The 21,325-nt window shown below is 36.2% G+C and overlaps 1 long non-coding RNA gene across 1 annotated transcript in view; it reads left to right on the forward strand.

The window, feature by feature from the left end:
• LOC128076066 (uncharacterized) overlaps positions 1-19,243 on the forward strand; it is a 31,361-nt gene extending 12,118 nt beyond the window's left edge. Inside the window, exon 3 of the long non-coding RNA XR_008204233.1 lies at positions 17,754-19,243. This is a non-coding gene — a long non-coding RNA (uncharacterized LOC128076066). The remainder of the gene's footprint in view (positions 1-17,753) is intronic.
• Positions 19,244-21,325: the final 2,082 nt, after the last annotated feature.

Here is a 21,325-nt window from a genome sequence, read left to right on the forward strand (position 1 = left end):
GTGGAGCAGTAAATATTTATTGTTTAAAAAGCCTATATTACAAGTAACTGTTCTAATTGCCACAGAGATCTGGAAACTCAGTGGGAAGTGTGCTCTTTTTGGAGGTGCAGAGTAGTGTTGCGCATTGAGACGTGATTGTTTAGTGTGTAGAGGCTTGTAGCTCATCATTTACTCTTATCAGATAAGGATGACATTGCCAAATTAGGGAACTCTTTTCTCATTTCAAATCTCTCTCTGAGTTGGTTTAAATATGCTTCAGTTATAAGAGGACCTATATTTTGTCCAGTAGTCACATGGATGTGTGTCTGCAGCTGGTAACTGTCAGATGCCATCACCACAGCAAATGGTAAGAAACATAAATTTGTGGAGGTATGTTTATGATGGGTGTAACAAAGAAATGCTTTAAATTCTATTTTTCTCCGACCATCTGCCAGAGGGCGGAACACTGGCAGCATTGTAATGTAAAACTTCTTTACCTGTTTCATGGCTTCTGTATTAGGGACAGCTGCTTTTTTTCCTTTGGGATTCTGAATGTGGAAATGAGTGAACACTTGATTAAAAGCACCTCACTGTTCCTCACTTGGAGTGTTCAAGAAGTAAGCAATTTCTCTGTAGAGCTCAGAAAAATCCCATTCACCTTTTGTCAGTAACTTAAACAGAGCCTATAGGTTTTGATTTGGAATGTCTGAGGTATCTGTTTCATTGTTTTGCTTGTTTTGTAAGAGAAAATGCCTCACATTCAGACATTTCAAACAAAGTTTATTAAATCACTTTGGTTTATTTCATTCCTGTCTGTTTTCTGTTCCTTTCTTGATTATGTTCAAAATGTTCTCTTCTGTTGTGACTTCCCTTTCTGGCTCCTAAGTCTTCCCTTTGGTTCACTGGTCCAGGTGCTAATAGATCTAACAAACTGCTTTGAGTTCTTGCATCTTCCTTCATTTTGCATTCTGAGCTGGATTCTGCCCCTCAGAGTTGTTTGAAAATTCAGTCATTCTCCATTTGATTTAAGGAACAGTGAATCTCCTGTGCCCTTTCTTTTGCAGATGTTTTCAAAACATTTTTCAGATGTTTACAACGAAGCTTGATTTCCTCCCTCTTTTTCAAATAGCTATTAGTTCAGTCCTTCAGGTAGAACCTCAAGTTAACCATAGGAAACATCAGTGAATTTTCCTTCTTACTTGTTTGAATAACTTGGGTTGAATAACTTGTGTCAGCTTCATACTGACCTGTGTTACAATAAGGTTGTGCCTTGTGGAGGTTTTTAAAACAACCATAAGGAAGATTAACTGTAGACTCTACAAAAAGAAAAACAAAAACAAAACAAAAAAACCCAACACTTTGAAGGCAAAAGAGGCTCCAGCAAATTGTTACTCTTTCTTAAAGTATTTGACAATAGCTAGTGGTCCATGAGATCTTTCGCATCTCTTAAAAATAAGAGATAGCAAAAGATTTTAACCAATAATTTTTTCTTCTTGCAATAGTATTTGAGTAATAACTGCAGTAAGGACAGAGCAAGCACCTGAATGCAAATGTTGTGTAACTTTCCTGTGCTCAGTGAAATTACTGAACTGTGCGTTTGGCTTGAGATTAGAAGTGAAGTCCTTCAGTGTGTTTACGAAAATGAAGTGCTTACACATCTGTGCTGGAGGCTCTAGCCTGAGAATTCCATGTATTTAGGCTTTGGATGTTATGGTTAGTAGGTGGTAATTAATGTAATCTGTGTGACGAAAATCCTTGCCACATTGATTTTACTGAACTGGGTTTCATTTTAAAAATCTTATTTGCCAACTAAGGTAAAACAAGCAGAAGCATTCCATTTTCTGTGTAGAAGGAGGAGAGAATAGAAGGCATTAAGGAATTCTTAGTAATCCATAGAAATTAAATACCTAATGAAGTGGGAAGAATCTTTATTCTGTTAAGGATCGACCCCCCACAAAAAAATAATGATGAAAGAGTGTAGGTGAAAGAGTAGAACAGAAGTTCTTGAAGGAGGTTTGTTTTGGTCAGGACTACTCATAAAACTCATCTGCGGTATGCGACTTCGATCAGAAGTTCTCTCTTTTTGACATGTTTGTGTCTTTTGTGAATTTTTATCCCTTTATAGATGTGCCAGGAGATATTATCAGTCTTAAATATTAATTTTAAGTAAAAACAGAAGCAAAAATGTATTTTACCTAATTGAAACTACTTGGAAAAAATTACAAAATTACAACAATGCAAGGTTATTTGTGGCTCTAACTTTGAAACACTGTAATTGTGTAATCGCAATGGAAGCATTCCAAAATGTTTTTCATGTAAGCATTGTACTGTACAGATAGAGCAGATATCCTGTAGCAGAAGGATGGAGGTTTCCAATTATGTCAATTAACAAAGTACCTGATTTTAAGAGGGTAGTGCAATGTCAAGGGGAAATAGATCTAGGCTGAAATTGCTAATGGTTGTAAGGAAAAATAATGTTGCTTTATGAATTTTTACTTTACTTTTTACTTTGGTACTCCCTAGGATTTGGCTTTTGAAGATGTATGCCAGCCCCTCAGTTCTATCGATATGTACTTTAAAAAAGCACATAATCAAAGTAAAGCTGCACAATCTTTTTCCTGGGGCATAACAGCCATTATGTTTGAGAAGGTCAGAACTGTATGGTTTGATTTGTGCCCCATCACTTCAGTATTTAACACACACAACCCTTAACCCAGCATTTGCACTTGCCGAATTTTAGTCTGCTTGGAGTTCAAAGGAACTTCATCAGCACAAGGTTGTGCAGAGTGCCTTGGAAATAATGATAGCTTGAACTAAAAAGGAAGAAAAGCAATTGGAACTAAAAAGACATGATGTAAAGCAAAATAAAGCCCTCAAAGAAAAGCACTTCAGAAATAGCCATTTAATTAGCCTATCCTTTTTACTCCTTTAGTTTTTGATGCTGCAGGTGTCAGTACCTTAATGTGCAGATAAGTATACAGCATTTTTTCTGCTTTGTTTTACACATAGCAGTAGGACAGATAGTCCCAAAGGATTCCTTTCTATTACAGATTATTCCCAATGTATGCCCTGGCTGTAAGCACTCTATGACAGCAAGGTTATTGTAAAATGGCTTTTTTTGCCCTTTGAAGTAGAGCTATAACACTGAGAATAACTTTTATGAGGCCTTGTGGGAATCTTGTTCTTTATGAAATGCAGTGATTATGTTCAGAGGATGGAATAAATGTTCCTGTGAACTTTTTAAAAATAAAAGGAAGGAAAAAAAAAAATGAGAGCATTTGTAGCTTCAGGGGCCACGTACTCTACCACAGGCAGTTTACTGGATTTCCTGCCCTAGCTTTCCCCCTAAAGTGAGGTTAGACACACCTGGAGACTACTCAAAAGAGCAGAAGTTAACTGACACTCTGTGCCAGTGGGGAATTATCAAGTAGTTTCAGTCATTTGCTCTATCCTGTAATGGATGGTGAAGGCAGTGCAATGAGAATCTAAAAAGGATTCTTTCCAAGGCATTCAAAGGAGAACTGAGTAGTTTATTTTTTCATTTTTTATTCATAAAAAGAGTAAAATGATACTGCCTTAATTGATTTCAGGATGTCCGGCTGAATAGCAAATAAAGGTTGAGAAATTAGTCTCTTACTACTTCAAATTGTAATTTTATTTAATGTTTGCAGATCTAAGTTTTAACTTTCCTTCATGCCTATGAGGGTATAGAAGCAAAGAACATATGCTGCTGTGCTGCTTCTTGGTCTGGTATGAAGCAGCTTCAGGAAAGCCTGTGATCCCAAATACAGAATGTGTAAGGCAAGTCCTCAGATGAGGCCCTGGCAGCATTCATGAAGTCCAGTTCTGGATCTTCTGTATACTTTCCAACCTGTTTCTTAAATTCACCTAGAGAGGACTTTTGGTTTCACTCAGAACCTGAATATTTGTTTTCTGTGGCACGTGCTGAAATTATCTCTCTTGTCTTACACACATGAGCTGCTAATAAAGCCTTTGTATAGTAAAGGAGAATTTTATCTGGTAGATGGAACAAATGCATCTCAATCTGAGTCCCTAATGCTGTCCCTGTCGTTCTCCAAAGAGTACTAATAAAACATGTCAGCAAGGAAAGCCATGCATTACATAAGGGCGATGTGGGAAGAGCCTTTGAGACTGGTGTGGCAGAAGGGAAAGATGTGCAGAGAAGATGCAGCTATTTCCATGTTGTGCAAGTTATCAGCCTTTCTCCACTGCTGTACCTAAAGAAATTTTATCCTTTTTGTACCCCTCTGTTCTCTGTGAATGTAGGAAATCCCTTAAGTGGAGGATGATACAAACATTGAAAACGCTAGTTTCAAATTCTCTTAGCATTCACAGAAACTAGTTGACAGACACAGCCAGAAAAAGTGTGAAAACCTGAAAAGCAATCTTCAGAAAAATAAATGCAGATTTATTAGTTGGGAACAATAAGACTTTGTCTCCCGATTAAATAGAATGTTTGAAAAAATATTAGGAAAGAACTGAAGGGGAAAAAAAGCCATTTATGCCAAAAATCTTTTGAACTTGTCATGCATCTTTTTTTTCTGACATTGGTGGAAAATAAAATATTTGCTGAACTAAGCAACATCACTGAGTTCAACACTGAAAGAATATGCTGACGAGTCACCCATTTACAGAGCTGCAAAGGTAGGATAGTTTAACGCCCAGTGGAGCATGTTTTCAGAATCCACAATTATTTGTTGGTTTGCACTTGCATAGGAAGTCTTAAAAAGGAGTGATTGTTAACGCTGTCAGAAATATTAAAGATTTTATGAGAAGCAATTGCTCTTGTTTTAAAATAGAACACAGGTAGAGGGTATTGCCATCCTTGAAAGTCAGTGCCAGCATTTAGGGCCTGGGCAGACCACTGGTCACATACTATGTTGATGTATGATGTTAAGAAATGTTAAGAGTCAGTCATGATGTTTCTCTAAAATAGATGTTCCTGTGCAGTGAGGTCTCATTAGGGTAGGAGGTGTGCAAAACAGGTTTGTGTTTTAATACAAAGGGGGCAGTCTGAGTGATGGAAGATTAGAATAGAACTCTGAATTGCTTCTGGATGCAGGAGTTCATCCCATCAGGTCTTGAAACCTAAGATTTCTTACTTTATCTTTCATGATTTTTTTCTCTCATGACTTGACAAAATTCAGTCGTTTCTGTGCTTCTGACTAAGAATGTGGGAACAACAGCTTTTACTTGACTTGCATGTTCTGAAGAAAATGACCACCAATTTTTCATGCTGGAATCTTCTTTTCTAGTATGGAGATGAAACTTTGCTGTGCAAAGTTCAGTTAGGTGACTGTTGCTTTTTTAGGGTGGCACAGATCTTAGCTGAGGTTTCTAGTTGCTTTCCACAGCAAAGAACAATGTTAATTTTCTGCATCTTTGCAACCCTTCTATTTTTCTCCATCTGGAAGTTCTGTCTCAGTTGAGATGACACTTCCCAGAGTCCTGAGACACTCCTCCCTCATCTGATTTTTACATGTGAGTTAACAAGGCAGTTGGCAGTTAGAATACAGCTAGGAGTAGAAAAAAACATAGATCTTTGCATTACGGCTGGGAAAATGATAGTTAGATGTATATACCTGCATAGTGTCTTTTTCTCTAGCTAATGTTGAAGCTATTAATAGTTATGTTTTACAATCCACGCTTCAAAAACACTCCCTCAATAGCACGCATTCAATCTGACCTTTAATTTTTCTTCTGTCAGCAGCAAAGGACCATTCCAGAAATATTTAACCCAATGGCATTCATCTTGTATGAGCTCTCTTTCATTCAAGCTTCTTGAGCACGTCTGGAGGGTCCTTAAACAAATTTTTTGACACTATTGATGGAACCTTTCCGATAGTTCATTAGGCAAATGGCAGAGAATTCATGAGCTTTTCCAAACATGCCTAGAGACTCGTGTTTGTCAGAGTTCAGTGCTAGCTAACAAATTGCTACAGATCTAATTAAAATGTAAAGTAATTCTAAGCACACAATCTTTGGTAAATCAAATGCGCCAATGATTAAAAAAAATTGTTTCAATCATAGTAATAGTTTACCATAAGAGAATATTATGTTTGCACTTAATGAAAACGAGGAACAATTTTATATCACAGAGTATCTAAAAGCCGAGCAGAAAAGGGCCATTTTAAACAAGTGACAGTATATAAGAGACTCCTTGTTGTGATGAAGAGATTAAGGCACATTTTTAACACAAACTGCCATGATCTCTGTAGTGCAGACAAATGGAATTTCTAATGAAACACACATAATATCCTTCTACAATATTATTGTCTTTAATAGTGTTTCAGTGGAAACTCAAAGTACAGTGATAATTGCAATGCTGCTTTGGGATGTGACTTCCAAATTTGAATACTCCAGATTCCTCCAGATATCTTGATATTTCTCCTCAATATCTCCTATAGCTGAATGTTTCTTATCCAGTACAAGTAGAATAGAGTATGATTTTGATATGTTATCTTATACCAAGATGGTTGCATGTAAATGTTCCCTCAAAAATGTTGAAGGAAGCAAACACAGTATCAACACAGACTTCACAGGAAAGATTTATAAATTGTAGAATATGGCAGTCTTCTCATTGACAGCAGTAATAATCTCATACTCACAGCTTGGGTACTGTACTTACTTGCATTCTCCAAATCAGATACAGTGAGTAACTGTGCAGAATTCCACATAAGTACCTCGCTGTAACTTACATAGTTTTTAATGTAAATTCTATTGATATTTAAAATACGTGCAAAAAAGGCATAATGAAGAATAAGCTTTTATTACCCCTAAGCAACAAAATTGGAAGATTGATGTAAAAGTACAGGTACTTGGAAACATCAGTTTCGGGTGTCTATCATTAAAACAGCTTGAACTTGAAATCTGTCTTATGCATGTACCTCCTCAGTATGTCAGTACAAGACTGATTATTACTTACAAGTTGTAACCCATATTAAGAAAGGGTTGTTGCAAGTTCTCACTTCGGACAAACTGCAAAAATGCATTGCATATTTTAGAATACCCAAAATTTAGATTCTAGTATGAGGATACTTATAGTTTATATTCCTTGACTGTTTCTGTTTCCTTTATCTTTCTCCAGTAGTGTACTCTCACAAGATTGGTACTGCCAAGGAAGGACCAGAATTTAGTCTCTTTCTGCACCAGTGACTCCCTCTCTTGAGGACTCAATGAATTAAGGCCTCATCAGCTTGGAAATAGGAAGATGCAGAGGGAGACTAATGATGCATCGCTTGAAGGCTTGCAGCAGAACTTGTTAGCAGCTGACATGGAGTGCAGTTTTGCCTTATGACAGCAGTAATGAAACCTACAGTATTAGGCTTGTGTGTGTCTCCTCTGCAAAGTTTAATTGTCCAAGCTTCTCTCTCATGTATATGTGACAATGAACACAAAGCAAAGCACTGTTTTCCCTTCTAAAGTTCACGATACAGTGACTTCCAGGTAGGGAGCTCTTATGTTGTTAATGGCACAGCACAAGTGCCAGCTGCTCAGCAGTGCAAACTAGAGAAATCACTATACTTAGTCTTGCATGCAGTGAAGAAGGTGACAAAGAAATGGTCTATATTGATGGCGTTGCTTGGATTGGGAAGAGGAAACAAATGTTTCTCTAGGTGTGTCATCTGCATGTAAAACTACCTTCCTGAAATTTATAATGAATGATCTCCTTCCTTTTAATTAAAAACCTGGGAATTTAGGAGTACGTTACTTACGCTAGAGAAATGAAAGTCTACAGTTATCTAGTGGTTATGGCTCTCTGTCACAGCTGCATCCTTATAGCATGAAAGTACATCATTCCTTTTGTAATAATGAATTCACTGTATGAACTACAGATTAATAGTATAGTCTATGCCCAGATATCCAAATGCTTCTGACTGTACATGTTTTGTATACAGATATGCACAGAAGAGAACAGCTGTCTTAACTATTTTTTCTTAAAAAGAAAATTCACCACAAGGAAGTGCTTTTGGCATTGATGGAACTTGAATGTCCTGAACAGAATAAAATTTTAGTATATTTGAAATTGAATATTTAACTTTAAAGTAGGTTGTTATATGTGTGGATTCTTAGAAATAAGCTTATTTCCACTTTAAAAGATACTGTATGCTAATATTCTTTGCTCTAACAATTACAATGACAGCCTCTTACCTATAATAACAGCCTATTTATACACAGGTCAGGAAAATTCCCTATTTACTGTATACAAAAATGCAGACTAGAAAGGTATTTTAGCCTTCTACAAATTATACTGAACAATGCTTTACATCAGAAGAGAACTGCTTTGCATTGTTGTCTTTTCCAGGAAGATGTAAAGATACTTTTTTTTTTTTCTTTTACATGAATGAGACTGATGTGTTGCTGTGATGAATGACACTGATTTCAGTAAGTATGTGCATTTGGACTTGTTGCAGATCATCAGAATTTGTGACTCCATTGTGAAGATTATCTATGCCATTGGGTAATTTCATTGCCTTATCTCACTCATTAGGAAAATCCATGTAAGGGTACTGATTGCTCCACTGTCTACAGTATCTAGGTATTGTGTATTTTTAAAAAACTGTAGAAAAATATTCAAATGTTGCCTTCTGAAAAAAGCTACAGAACTTGAGTTTCTGTTCCTACATGATGTGGGTACCTGCAAGAGCCAGTGTAAAGCAAATTCATATCATTTTGGTTTTGTGATGATTTAGTGTAGTGAGATACAGCATGCAGAACCCTTGAATGACAGCCCTGTAGACTCTTTGCATTCTTTGTGTTGTCTGCTGTGCTCAGTTTAGGCTGAAAATGATATTTCTGAAGTGTCTGCCAATTTTACTAATGGATGTTCATCAGGACTCGTGTCACAGCACTGATTAATCTTCTGCTTTTATATTTCACACTTTAAAAGAGTATCACCCTCTGACTTCGGTCTCCTGACCATACTCTTAGATATGCAAAACAAATTGAATTACCTTATGTGGATTATCTGGTACAGTTTCACAGCCCATAACAGGTACAGAAGGGTTTCAAAGGAGATTTAAATACAAAGGAGTATGAGAAGGGGAATATAATGTTAACAGTAAAAGCAATTACAGGGATACTCTGGAATATTTTAACTGCAAAGTGGCTTTAAGGAAATTAAGGACTATATTCTCCTGCCCTGCCCCTCTCCCCCCACCTTTCTTTTGATGTAGTGCAGATTGAGATTTTTGTCCTTGAAGAAGATAAAGTGTGTGGGAGGGGGTGGCTTGCTTGTCATGAAAAGGCATTAGCTGCACAGGCTATGTAAAACTTAAAATTGACTATAGGACTACTTGTGCTGGATTAAATCAAAGATCAACCTAATTCAATGTTTCTGAAGAGTGACCCAAGCTTGAGGAGATGTAAAAGTGTCTGCTGCTTGCTTCCCAGATTATCTAGGATACTAAACTGTCATATGGAAGTTACTAATGCATAACTACAAACAGGTAATCTGTGGAAAGAGGAGAAATTATTAATTTCACTAGATGAGCTATTCGAAGTGAATATTGTTAAATCTAAAGTAGAAGTCATGCTTAAACAGAATTTTCTAATCTTTATGATTTGTGACTATTAAAATGCCAATTGAGGAAAGCTAGGTGTAATGAATATCTCTGCATATCAAGTGTATCAGATTAATACAAGGCCACAACCAAAAAAGCAAACTACCCTTACATTTGGAATACAGGTATGTATAAGACATGCTATCTGGATCATGGTGGTATATTTTGTTACATTATCAGGAATACTGAGACTGCTGATGAGATAGTTGTTTGAGTACATAGAAAGTAAGGGATGAAACATACTGTGCTGTCATCTATTCCAGAGATTTGATTTCTTGGACAGTGAATGAATCAGACAGAAATGAGGATGCTAGAACATAAAGGACAGAAAGGTGTATAAGAAAGAAATCTTCAGTTTTAGATACAAAGATGTATTATTCAGTTTGGACTGAAAACAAATACAGGGCAACATACTTGATAAACAACCTATCTGTTTCTGCTTAGGTTGGAGATTCTATTTTCTGTAGAAGAAAGTTGTTTAGGTTGTATCTTATTTAATGGGCATTATTGACAGATGATTAAGGTTTTTTAGTTTTTTTGTTTTCTTCTTGATGGAGACTTTCGGAATTGTTAAGTTTAAACTAAAGATTAAAATGAATGAACAACCCATTTTTTCCAGTTCCCATTTATTGCATTTTTGAGATCTATCCTATTTATGTGGTAGAACAGTGGTCTGTTGCATTGCCCCTATGGCCAGGACCAAATGACTGCACGTACACACCAATATGATGAACAGCAAAATGGCCTTTATTACATGTGAACTCTAGCTTATATAACCTGTGTGCTTTGCCTACGCCCCTAAGGGCACGTGCCACACATCAATCATAGAGCAGGGATAGGGCCTATCGCGTCACATCCCGGGGGGGGGTCTCGGGGTCTCGCAGTTGCAGACAACAGTGGTCATGCTATGTGTCATCTCTTGTCAACACCTGCAAAACCATTGTGGCGTCTAACCCAAGTAGTTTATCAGAATAAACAACAACAAAAAAAGTTAAACTATAAAAGTAGCCTTTGAGGTAAGTAAAATACCTTCATATTGTAAGTAAACGAGGTTGCCGTAAGGAAACAATGTGTTTCAATAATTGCAGTTTTATGATCTACTTCAATATTTCAGTAGTACCTACTTGGCTTTAGAAGAGTAAATAATACAGGTGGTAAATGCGGAGAAAGTTGCTTTCACCATATTACGCATTTAATTGTCATTACTATAAAGGTGAAAGGATTTCCCTCTCAGATTTAAAAGAGGGAAGGGAGTTGTAGCTAACAGAGGGGACTTTATCACTTAGATATGTCAGACAGTTTTGTTATCCATTGTGCAGAGCAAGTATGCTATGCTGAAAAAAGAGAAAGTACAGCCAAGATTACTCAGATACCAACTCTTCTTTCATTGAATCCCAATTAGAATGCCCATTACCTCTAAATAGGATAAAGATTTAAGAAGGTAATGTTTGGTTTTCATTGACTATTGGAATGTATTAATGTAAGACAGTGTTCAGATAACCTTTGTGGACTGATGAATGCAACTGATAGTTATTACTGGGGAAGCTAATGGCTTAAATGAGTAGGAACTGCAAAACGTCATTTGCTCAAACAACTTTCTCTTAAATTCTTGATGTTCAGCTGTAACCATTGTTTACTCATTTCATAAAATTAATGACTAAAATCTGTGCTTTATTATAGTGCTGCTGCAGATATAATTTTCAAAGCACAGCAAATTAAGGTAGTAAATATAGTCTCAATAACTAAATACTGCTGAAAGATTTCTTGTGGAGGGGGAAAAAAGCTGTATCTTTTGTCAAAGCCTATTATCTACTCAGGGCAATAACTCTCTCTTGTTCAAGTGTAGTGTGGTTATATAACATTGGCCAATATTTTCTGAAGATCAAATCAAGTATTTAGGATTGTATTCTCAAAGTTCTCGATTCTCACTTGATTCATTAGCTGCATAATGAAGAACTGTGAGGCACTTATAAATGCAGTTCTAGTTGCCAATTCTTAACTACTGCTGTATATGGAGAATAGTTACTGATCAGTGAAGATGGAAATGCTACAGCCAGAATGCTGGAGGATACTCAGCTATTTACTGCCCATATGGCTTTTCTGATTAGGCCTTCTGGTTTCATCTTCCTTTGTGTATGTGACTGTGAAGCTAACGAGTGGCTTCAAGGTTTCTTGATTTCTGCTTGATATTGCAAACAAATGTGGCTGAATAGCTCCAAAAAATTAGTAGTGCTTACTACTTAAATAGAGTATTTGAGCTGCCATCACTGAGGAATTTTATTTCATTCTGCACTGACAAGTCTAGAAGATTTCATTTTGTACTTTTGACAGTATGTAATGCATAGGCATTGTGTGCTGTGTTTATAAGAAATGCACATCATCACATGAAGTATTACCTGTCATTAGAGCCTTCTTCAGTCACATCTGACTGACATGCATCAAATAGAATGAATCCCCATTTTTGGAATAGGAATTGTTTCTGCAAATGCACCATCACATAAAAACTGTGTTGAAAAACATAGGAATGTACCTAGTATTTGAAGCTATACTCGTAAAACAGCAAATAAAACTGACAATAAACATCAATATAAAGAAGTATATGGCCTATGTTATTGCAGAAACCAGTAATATAAAATTGATGTGACTTATTTAATAAGTAATATTTTTTCAATATGAATAGTGTAACAGACCCTTTTTTTTCCTTGCTTTTCAAACACGAATCTCACAAAAGTAATCAAAACATAGAGTTAATCTGACTGGTGATCTTAAGGTAATGCTACTTACGTAATAGTTTGTGGCTTACAAGGATGGATCTTTTCTTCTTGGTAGCTTGGTGATTCTTCGGAGTTGGATAAGCAGAATTTTCTTTTCCTGGTGTTTCTGGTGACGTGAGGATGATTTGAGCTGCATCTCAAATATAAGATTGTGACATTTGTCAGAAGTGCTATTTCAGCAGTAGCTCTGGCTAAGAAATTATAAAGATTTTCTATGTAATTCAGAACAAACATTTATTTCAGGTCTCTGTGAATGTTGAGTACTATATGCTATGTTAACTGGACAGTAAGCCCCCTCAGTGGAGATTTGAATATCCACATAGCTACGAAATTTATCTGCCTACCTACATTTTGTTAAGCACCAAATGTGAGAGATTACTTTTGATGGACATCCACTAATGGTTTTTCAGAGCAGTTGCAGATTTTATTTCATCTATATTTTGCACAGAACTAGCCAATAATGTTAGTACTCATAAATCTTTCTCTCTTATGAACATTTTGATTTTGTGAATGTGATTCCGTAAGTTATTGATATTTCTGTATTTTTGCAAAGAAGGTATCTGTGCGCTATATTTAATCAAGAATCAATTAAATTGTTGAATTATTTTCAGATGTGGCAAAAAATTCTTGTAAAGACTGAAGTCTGCTGTCAGTTATTTATTCAAGAATAGTGAATGACCTTTCCTACACAGATGAATACAATTCAAGTGAAAGACCAGAATTCAAATAGAGATAATTTGTTTACTGTAAATATAAATAATATGGTAAGCATTTACATGTTCATTGAGCTACTTATTAACAAGTTCAAATGCAAATGTAGAAGCGCTGACAGATAATTTACTGCAATGAGTTTATGCATATGAAAGTTAAAATCAACTGAAAATTATTGTAACAGATAAGACATTCAATGCAATAAAAACACTCTTAAGAACAATTTTATAAAATGAAAACAAACTAAAATTACAGATAATAGGAGAACTGAGAAATGTTTATTTTGTATACTAAAGAATTTACATTACCAATGATAAAAGCTAAATTTTTGCTGTATTGATGTAATCAATTGTTTCGGAGGTGATAAGTAGTGAATGCCTCTTCTTAAAAGACTGTTTTAAGAGCGATAAAATATCAGTATCTTCCAACTCAGGCTCCAGAGTTGGAAGATGGTGACAGAAAACAAGATGAAGAACTGATAATCAATGGGAAACTGCACATGACCTGCTGTGTCATTTGAGTAAGTCCATGAAGATGGACAGGATTTATGTGAGGGTACTGAAGGAATTGGAGAAAGTGTTCACCAAGCCACTATTAATAATTTTTCAGGCGTTCTGGCTAACTGGGGAGGTCCCAGTTTATTGTAGGTTAGGAAATGTGACTCCAATCTACAAGGAGGAGAGAAAGGAGTCAATGAATTTCACCCTTTTCTATCTGGCGTCTGTCACCTTCTTTCAGTATAGGATGATTGTGTGAACAGGTACAGTCAGCACGTGTTTATGAAAAGCAGAGATTGCCTCACCAATCCAATCTCCTCCTATCACAAAATGACCTGATAAGTAAATGAGGAAAAGGCTATGGATGTTGCCTACCCAAAATTTAACAGAGTTATTTGATGCTGTTTCCTGTAGTATTCTCCTGGAGAAACTGACTGCTCATGGCTTGGATAGACATACCATTCTCTGGGTGAAAAACTATCTGGATGGTGGGGCTCAAAGTGAATGGAGTTCACTCCTGCCAGTCACCAGTGGCATTCCCCAGAGTTCAGTATCAGTGATAGTTTTAACATTTTTATGTGTACCTTCACTAAGTTTATGGTCGATACCAAATTAGGTGAAAGCGTTGTTCTGCTTGAGGGTAGAAAGGCTTTGCAAAGGGATGTTGGCAGTCCAGATAAGCAGGCCAAGTCTGACAGCCTGATATTCAACAAGGCTCTGTACTGGATTTGGCACTTAGGTCATAGCAACCAAATAAGCTTGGGAAAGAGAGGCTAGAAAGTTACCCACCAGGTAAGGACCCAGATCTTGAGCTGGTTGATAGCTTGTTGAATATGAGCTAGCAGAGTGCCCAGGTGGCCAAAAAGCCAGTAGCATTCTGGTCTGCATAGAATAATAGAAATCACAAATAATGTGCTCAGAGAATAATATAATGTGCCTAGGGAATTGATTTTTCCCTCTGTGTTCAGCACTGGTGAGACAACACCTCAAGTACTGTGTTCAGTTTGGGGTAGTTCACTACAAGAAGAGTATTGAGCAGCTTCAGTACGTGCAGGGAAGAGTGAAGGGGCTAGAAAATAAGAGTTCTGAGGTCTGACTGAGAGAATGGTATTTAGTCTGGAATATTATCCAGGGAGACCTACCTCATTGCTCTCTACAACTGCCTGGAAGGAAAGACACAAGTAATAAGCTTTTTGAAAACTTGTTTTTCCTCTTGAAGTAGTGAATGTGTGTGGAGAAAAGCCAGTAGGAGAAAAACCCTGGTTGCAGATATACCTGTGACTTTGTACAATTGTATAGTTCTTAGCCGATAACTTGCATTAGATCTCTTTCTGTGTTTGCTTGTAAAGAAAAGCAGAACTTGTTAGGACGAAACAGGCATGCATGCTTAAAATTTTTTTTAATGCTTTATTCTGGATGAAGAGAGACAGGTGCACAGAAGAGCACAACATTCAGAGAAAAGTCCTTGGGCAATTTAAAATAGCTGCATGCTGAAAGCATCAGTGTTCTTTTAAGCTACAAGAGAGAAAGTTTGAAAGTGATATGGTAACTAGCAGGATAAATCACTGGTTCCCCAGATTCTCTCATGGAAGTGGATGAAGGAGGATGTGAAGGAACATGACATTACAACATGTGATAACACCTGTAACTGGTTGCAGAAGCAGAGCATAATGGTACAAATAACCTTTAAAGGGAGCAACTGGTTGCTGCGGGTATTTTCTTTAAACGATTAAACTAAGCAACTTGTTAACCAGCATTATGAGGAACTGAACTTTATGCTTTATGTACACTGAGACAGCATTCTGAAGCTATTACATTACCTATGTGTTGCTCTTTTAAAGAGGTTTACAAGTCACCCTAAAGTATCATATTAAGCTGAAAATAATACTACTGAATTTGATGAAAGGGTGCTTTTTATTTGTTGTTTCATCATGGAGTTGGGAATAAAGAAAATAAAGGAAAAAAACCACAGTTCTGGATTGGTTTGCAGAAAGGGATGACTGCAATACTGGTAGGGTTGCCAGCAAAGGCCTTCAGGGTCAAGAAATACATAAGTCCAAGTAAGTGAAATACCAATACATTTCTTCATTTAAGAGATCCTTGTTGGATACAGGTTTAGCCTGGTCACTGGCTCTAACACATAGTGCTGCAGAAATTCTTGATTTGAAGTTTTCAGAAACAAGACAAATTTTCGTGTGTTCAATTACAAGAAGATGATGTCTCACAATGTTGTAGCAGAAAATTAGAGGTGACACTAGCCATCAGTATTTTTAAGTAGGATTTTTGTTACAGCTTTTTTCCTCCAAAGAATTACATCATAGGTACTAAATCTGTAATGAATGTTATCTTCCTGTTAGATTACCCTACTATTCATTTCTTGTGATATCTATCAAACGTGAGTTGGTTTTAGTGTTTCTTTGGAATCATTGAAAGTGCTGTTAGATGGTGGGCAGTTGCTTGCCATTAAATATTACCGTGTTTTATATACAGTGTTATTCACCAATGAACAATTAATGAGTTCGCAGATAATAAAGATAACTGTTTTATTAAATTCTGACTCAAATTGAAATTTTAAAGCTACATATCTCTTCCTTCACCTTGAACATATTTGGAAATATATATGATAGAAAAAATTAAAGTTTTTTTTAAACATCTGCTATCGAGGCCCAAATGCTTTTTAACTTATGAAAACAAAGGCTACAGCGTGTGAAGATCAAATGAGTTTTGGTTTGGTAAGTTAATCTTACACACATCTGGACATATTGGTCTGTTTAACAATCTGTTAGCTCTACTTGTTTGCACTAGCTAAAAATAACTATAAACTACATAAATTTAAAAACATCATGATATTGTTTCTAAAAAAAGCTTATAGATCAATGGCTGTGACAATGCTTTAAATGGAGATAAATGAACACCTCAATCTTCTTTTCCCCCTGGCAAGTATAAGCATTTGTTATCCCTTATTATCAGTAACGGTAAAGGGAATTCCATGCCATGTTCTTGTTAAAGTGCTGGCAATTAATTGATTGATGTAATTAAGCAGTCAAAGCATGCCTCTATCTGCTGATGTCTTATGAGTGCCAGGCATCTAGAAAGGAGAGCATTACTTCATCTGATTTTACAACCTCTTTTGAGGTCTGAACACATTAAAATCAGCAAAAATATCTTTTAATGAGATAACAGCAGTAGCGTGGCTACAAAGTTCAGAAGCCATTTCCTTTGCATTATTTTCTTCTATAATACTGATAACATTCATATCAAGTAAGGTACTTTGATTTAAAAAAAAAAAAAGCATCTTTTTTTCTAGACAAAATATGAAACTTTCTCTGTTTTCAACATCTGCTTTATCTTAAGGTCTCAGTAGCCTTTAGGCAGCAATAAAGTTAGTTATGGTAGATTGAGTCTCGCTTACTATATAGTAGACATTGAAGTTGTTTCAGCATCACATCTGTCTATCTATTGACTGCTATTAAAAATGAGGTTTGTGTTTAATTGCCTGAAATACTCAAGTGTTGTTTAATTGAGAACATTAATGCTAGAGTTAAGAAATAAAAAGTAAAAAATTATAATAATGTGGCTTAGATTACAACTACGTAAAACTCTGATGCAAACCAATGCAATAACAAACAAGCAAGAGCTAGAAATCATGGCTCAGTACCAGAGCTACAACATCACTGGCAAGTGAAACCTGACGGAAGAGTCCTGTGTCTGGTGGTCCCAGTGGATGGTTCTAGGCTCTTCAGAAGGCACAGGCAGGGCATGTGACATAGAGAGTAGGGCTGTGTGTGAGGGAGTGGCTGGGCTGCATGAAGCTCTCTGGCAATGATATGGTTGAGATCCTGAACGTAGCTATAATTTCTGAGCTTCTGTCAGGAATGTGTCTGAACCATTTGTCCTATGGTCATTTCTGGATGTACTGAGCAATAAAGTTTCTGCATGCATCTCATCTGGTATTCTGAGAAATTGTTGCTATAATGACAGTACTTTTTTTTGTTCTAAGGTAGACTTGTTAATGTGGCATGCTAATGTTTACCTGGTTTTCATTAGAAATTCTATTTTGCTTGTCTCTATTCATTTAATTTCAACATTGCACTGTATTTCTATACTGTGTTATTAAAAATTAAGTAGCTAGTCTAAAAAGAAAACAACTGCTTTGAAACATGGAAAGGAAATGACCTTTTATCCTTTTTGCTTACAGTCCTCTACAGTTGCTGTGCTGCAGAGATTCTACAGAAAGATATTGCTGGGATATAATATGATACAAAGCACAGCAGGATGCAGTCTGTTTGCCATGCCAAATACATCTTGCAACAGACAAGAGGTTTAAAGGATATACCCATGAGGGACTATTAAATGAATGTAACTGGAGAGGCTAGTACAGGGAAGAGCCTTATTCTAAAGATGCAAGATTAACATGAGCAGCTGCTGATGTTAAGGCAAGCAAAGAATAATTTGGTATTGTATAGAATAGACAATATAATAAAAAGGTGTAAGTGATGGTGTCCATCATTACTGTTCAACAAATAAACTATTTCTTCAGCTTCAAATATTCACTGACTTGGAACAAGTTTCTGAAAGAGTGGAAAGAAAAACTGATTAAACAATCTGGAAAACCTGTTCTGAATTTTTTTTTTTTAATGGTTTTCAAAGAGATCTGAAGTTTCAGCTTAATATTGAGAGGACCAGGATGCGCCTGGAAAGCATAGGGATTAGTTGCATAGAGAATCACAGAATGTGCAACATTTGGTTTTTACTACTTGATACTATGTTGAATGTTATGTATGCTAGTAGCTTCTCTTCTACTTCTTCTTTCTTGATGTTACAAGGATGTTCAGAGTTAGGTTATAAAATGTCTTAGGACAAGCAAATTCATGTAAGCATCCTTGTCACTTGAGTTTGCCACTGTGTGGAAGGAGTCAGATTTGTTTATAGGAAGCAGAATAAAGGAGCTAATAACTGAGAGGAATGTAAAAGTGAGGAAGCTGGTGAAATTGTGTGAAGATCTTTTAGAAGCTGGAGTTTGTGCAATAAAAGCTACAGTGTGCTTATCTACAGTTTAGAAAACCACTCTTTACAGAAATACAAAGTAGGCAGTAGATTACTGTTTAAGACAATATACCAGCATAAGGAATGTATGCAGTAACTAGGAGGGAGGCAGTAGGTTTGCAGACTTTTCCAGTATATTAGTTCTAATATTTTTTCTAATTATAGTATTGTTTTCTCTTGTGTTTTTATGTCCCACATTAGGGATATCCACTTTCTAAAATTTAAAACAATCTAGTTACATTTTCATTAGAATATCATCATAGTATCTTATGGTTGCTTGTTTCTAAATTGTCATACATTTGTCTGAATTATGACAAGACTAAATTATGTTATCCCTGTTTATTTTGCTTAAATGAGACTGCTTCTCTTTGTCAAATTGATCACATTTTCTTTGGCCTTAATTACTATAACATACTCACAAAGAATTTTGAGTAATCAGTTATGTATCACTTTCTGGAATCAAGGCAAAGAAATTTTCTCGTATCTGATCAATCATTCTTACACAATGGAATAAAGAATCCTAGAATTTTTTTTATGAAGTATATATCTGTATGAACATACGTGTTAGGTCACTCTGAAAGTAATACCTCATATTTATTTCCTGAAAAAATACAACAGGTACAAAGAGCATAATAGCACTATCTGGTTGTTTTTCAGTGCAGTTACCACCATTAGCTATGCAGTTTTGCCAGTGATGAGTAAGAGCTTTCATGTCACACTCATAAATCTGTACCAATGGAATGCCCCATTGTTTCTATGGGTCTCTACAACTACTATGACAATATCATTACTAGGATAAGGTTTGTTTTTATACATATATATATATATATATATATAGTGTATATATATTTATATACAGTGGTTGTGGTAGGACAATCTGTTCAAGAATGGTAATGTGCTCCACAGTTTACTATTTGGTATGGGGTCTGCATGAAAAAGGTTTGTCTTCTCTGACCTCACTCTGGAAGTTTGAGACTTCAGCTTAGTCAGCATCATGGTGTGGCAGTCAGAGTTGATGGTTTGCTGGGTTCCAGGAAATCCAGAAGGATCACTGCTGGATTGCCATTGATAAATTCACTATCTGCTTTAGTACTAATGTCTCGAGGCTTACTGGTAATTAATTAGCAATTCACTGGCTATGATTTGCAGAGGCACAGTATCATACTCTAGGAGGCATGGCTGCTAATGGGGAAAGGAGGATGAGAAAGATCTAGAGTGTCTCCTGTCAACAAAGTGGTGACAGGGACAGGTTTATACTCTCTATTATGGTGAAGCTGGATTGTGCATGCTGATAGGCATCTTAGCAAGGCTTGCTGTTAATTATGTGGGGGGGTTGATACTGAGCCCTATGTTTGATACTGAGGTGAAGATGCTCTTCTGACTTTACTGAAACAACACTGGGCTGTGAGGCCTCCCATCCCAGTGTCATTCTCTTGCTGTAGTTGCCAGGCTATAGGCAAGGTGATCAGTTGCACATCTGTGTCTGTCTGGTACTTAGGCCAGAGAAGCAAGTTTGTCAACTCTTGCTGTTGTTCAAGTCCCATGCAAGATAACCACATTGAATAAATCACATTTTTGCTTAAGCTTCAATTCTTTGCTGACTTACAGTCATTCTGTATTCTGACACAGCAAGCCTGGTGATTTCCTATAATATTTTTCTGTGTCTAGCAAACATTTACAGTTATTTTGGGAAAGATTAACCAATTTCAGAAAGGGTAGGAAATCAAAACTCTCGTACTCAAAGGCATAAACCAACATCTGAAGCTAAAAAAGCTTTTCTTACTCATGTTCCCTTTCCATATTAATACTTTTACTTTCTAATTCCTTCTGAAGCATATGGCGTGGCTCTGATTGGAAATAGGATATGAGACTAACGTGCTTTCCTCTGTAGTATTTATTACTTCTACATGTGTTTTCTTCAGTTAAATATAATTTAATAAAAAGAGTCTTGTGTTTACCCCTACTGTGGCTTGCTATAATCATGCTGCAGTGTAATAAAGATGGGAATTGGGAACAAATTTATCATTCTCTTTCCTGCGTAATACATCCTTTTTTCTCCTTTCGTTTAATTTACCTACCAACTTACCACTAGGAATACAACATTTCAGTGGTGAAATGTGCTTGATAGCATTTTGTCCTCTGCATTTCAGAATACATTCAACTTTGATCTGCAAAAAGTCTCACATACAAAACCAAAATATCTGAATCCTTAAATGACAAATGAGTGGCAGATTTCACTGCGGCACCTGTTTGTAATTTTTTTTGCAACTGTCCATGAAGATGTTTTATATTCATCTTGTGTAAATTCCCATTGCCAAGAGTATGATTTTTACATAGAAACTCATTTTTTTTATTATTCATATGTGATATTTACTTTTTTTTTTGGTACTTGGCTAACATTTCCTTATGTATAATGGAGAATTTCCCTGTGTTATGATATGCACATTGTTGATGCTGTTATTAGTTTCCCTAGTTTTCTTAGTTTACTTCTCCAGTTCCCAGTGCATTCAGCTGTTTTAATGTTTTGTACTCTATTCCCTCTTATAAATAGGGAATGCTATTTCTATGTCTAAGCTTTCTGACTAGATGTCAAAGACATGCAGGGCAGCAATCTTCCCTGTTCTCTCTGAAGTAATTTTAGAATATTGTTCTCTCATTGCTGTGTTCCTGGCTGCCAAGTTAAGGACTTTGCTCTTTTGTGAAATATGGAAGAGAAGAAAAATAACCGCAGCAA

The sequence above is a fragment of the Tympanuchus pallidicinctus genome, unplaced genomic scaffold, assembly GCF_026119805.1.
Source record: "Tympanuchus pallidicinctus isolate F22 unplaced genomic scaffold, pur_lepc_1.0 scaffold13, whole genome shotgun sequence".
Lineage (NCBI taxonomy): Eukaryota > Metazoa > Chordata > Aves > Galliformes > Phasianidae > Tympanuchus > Tympanuchus pallidicinctus.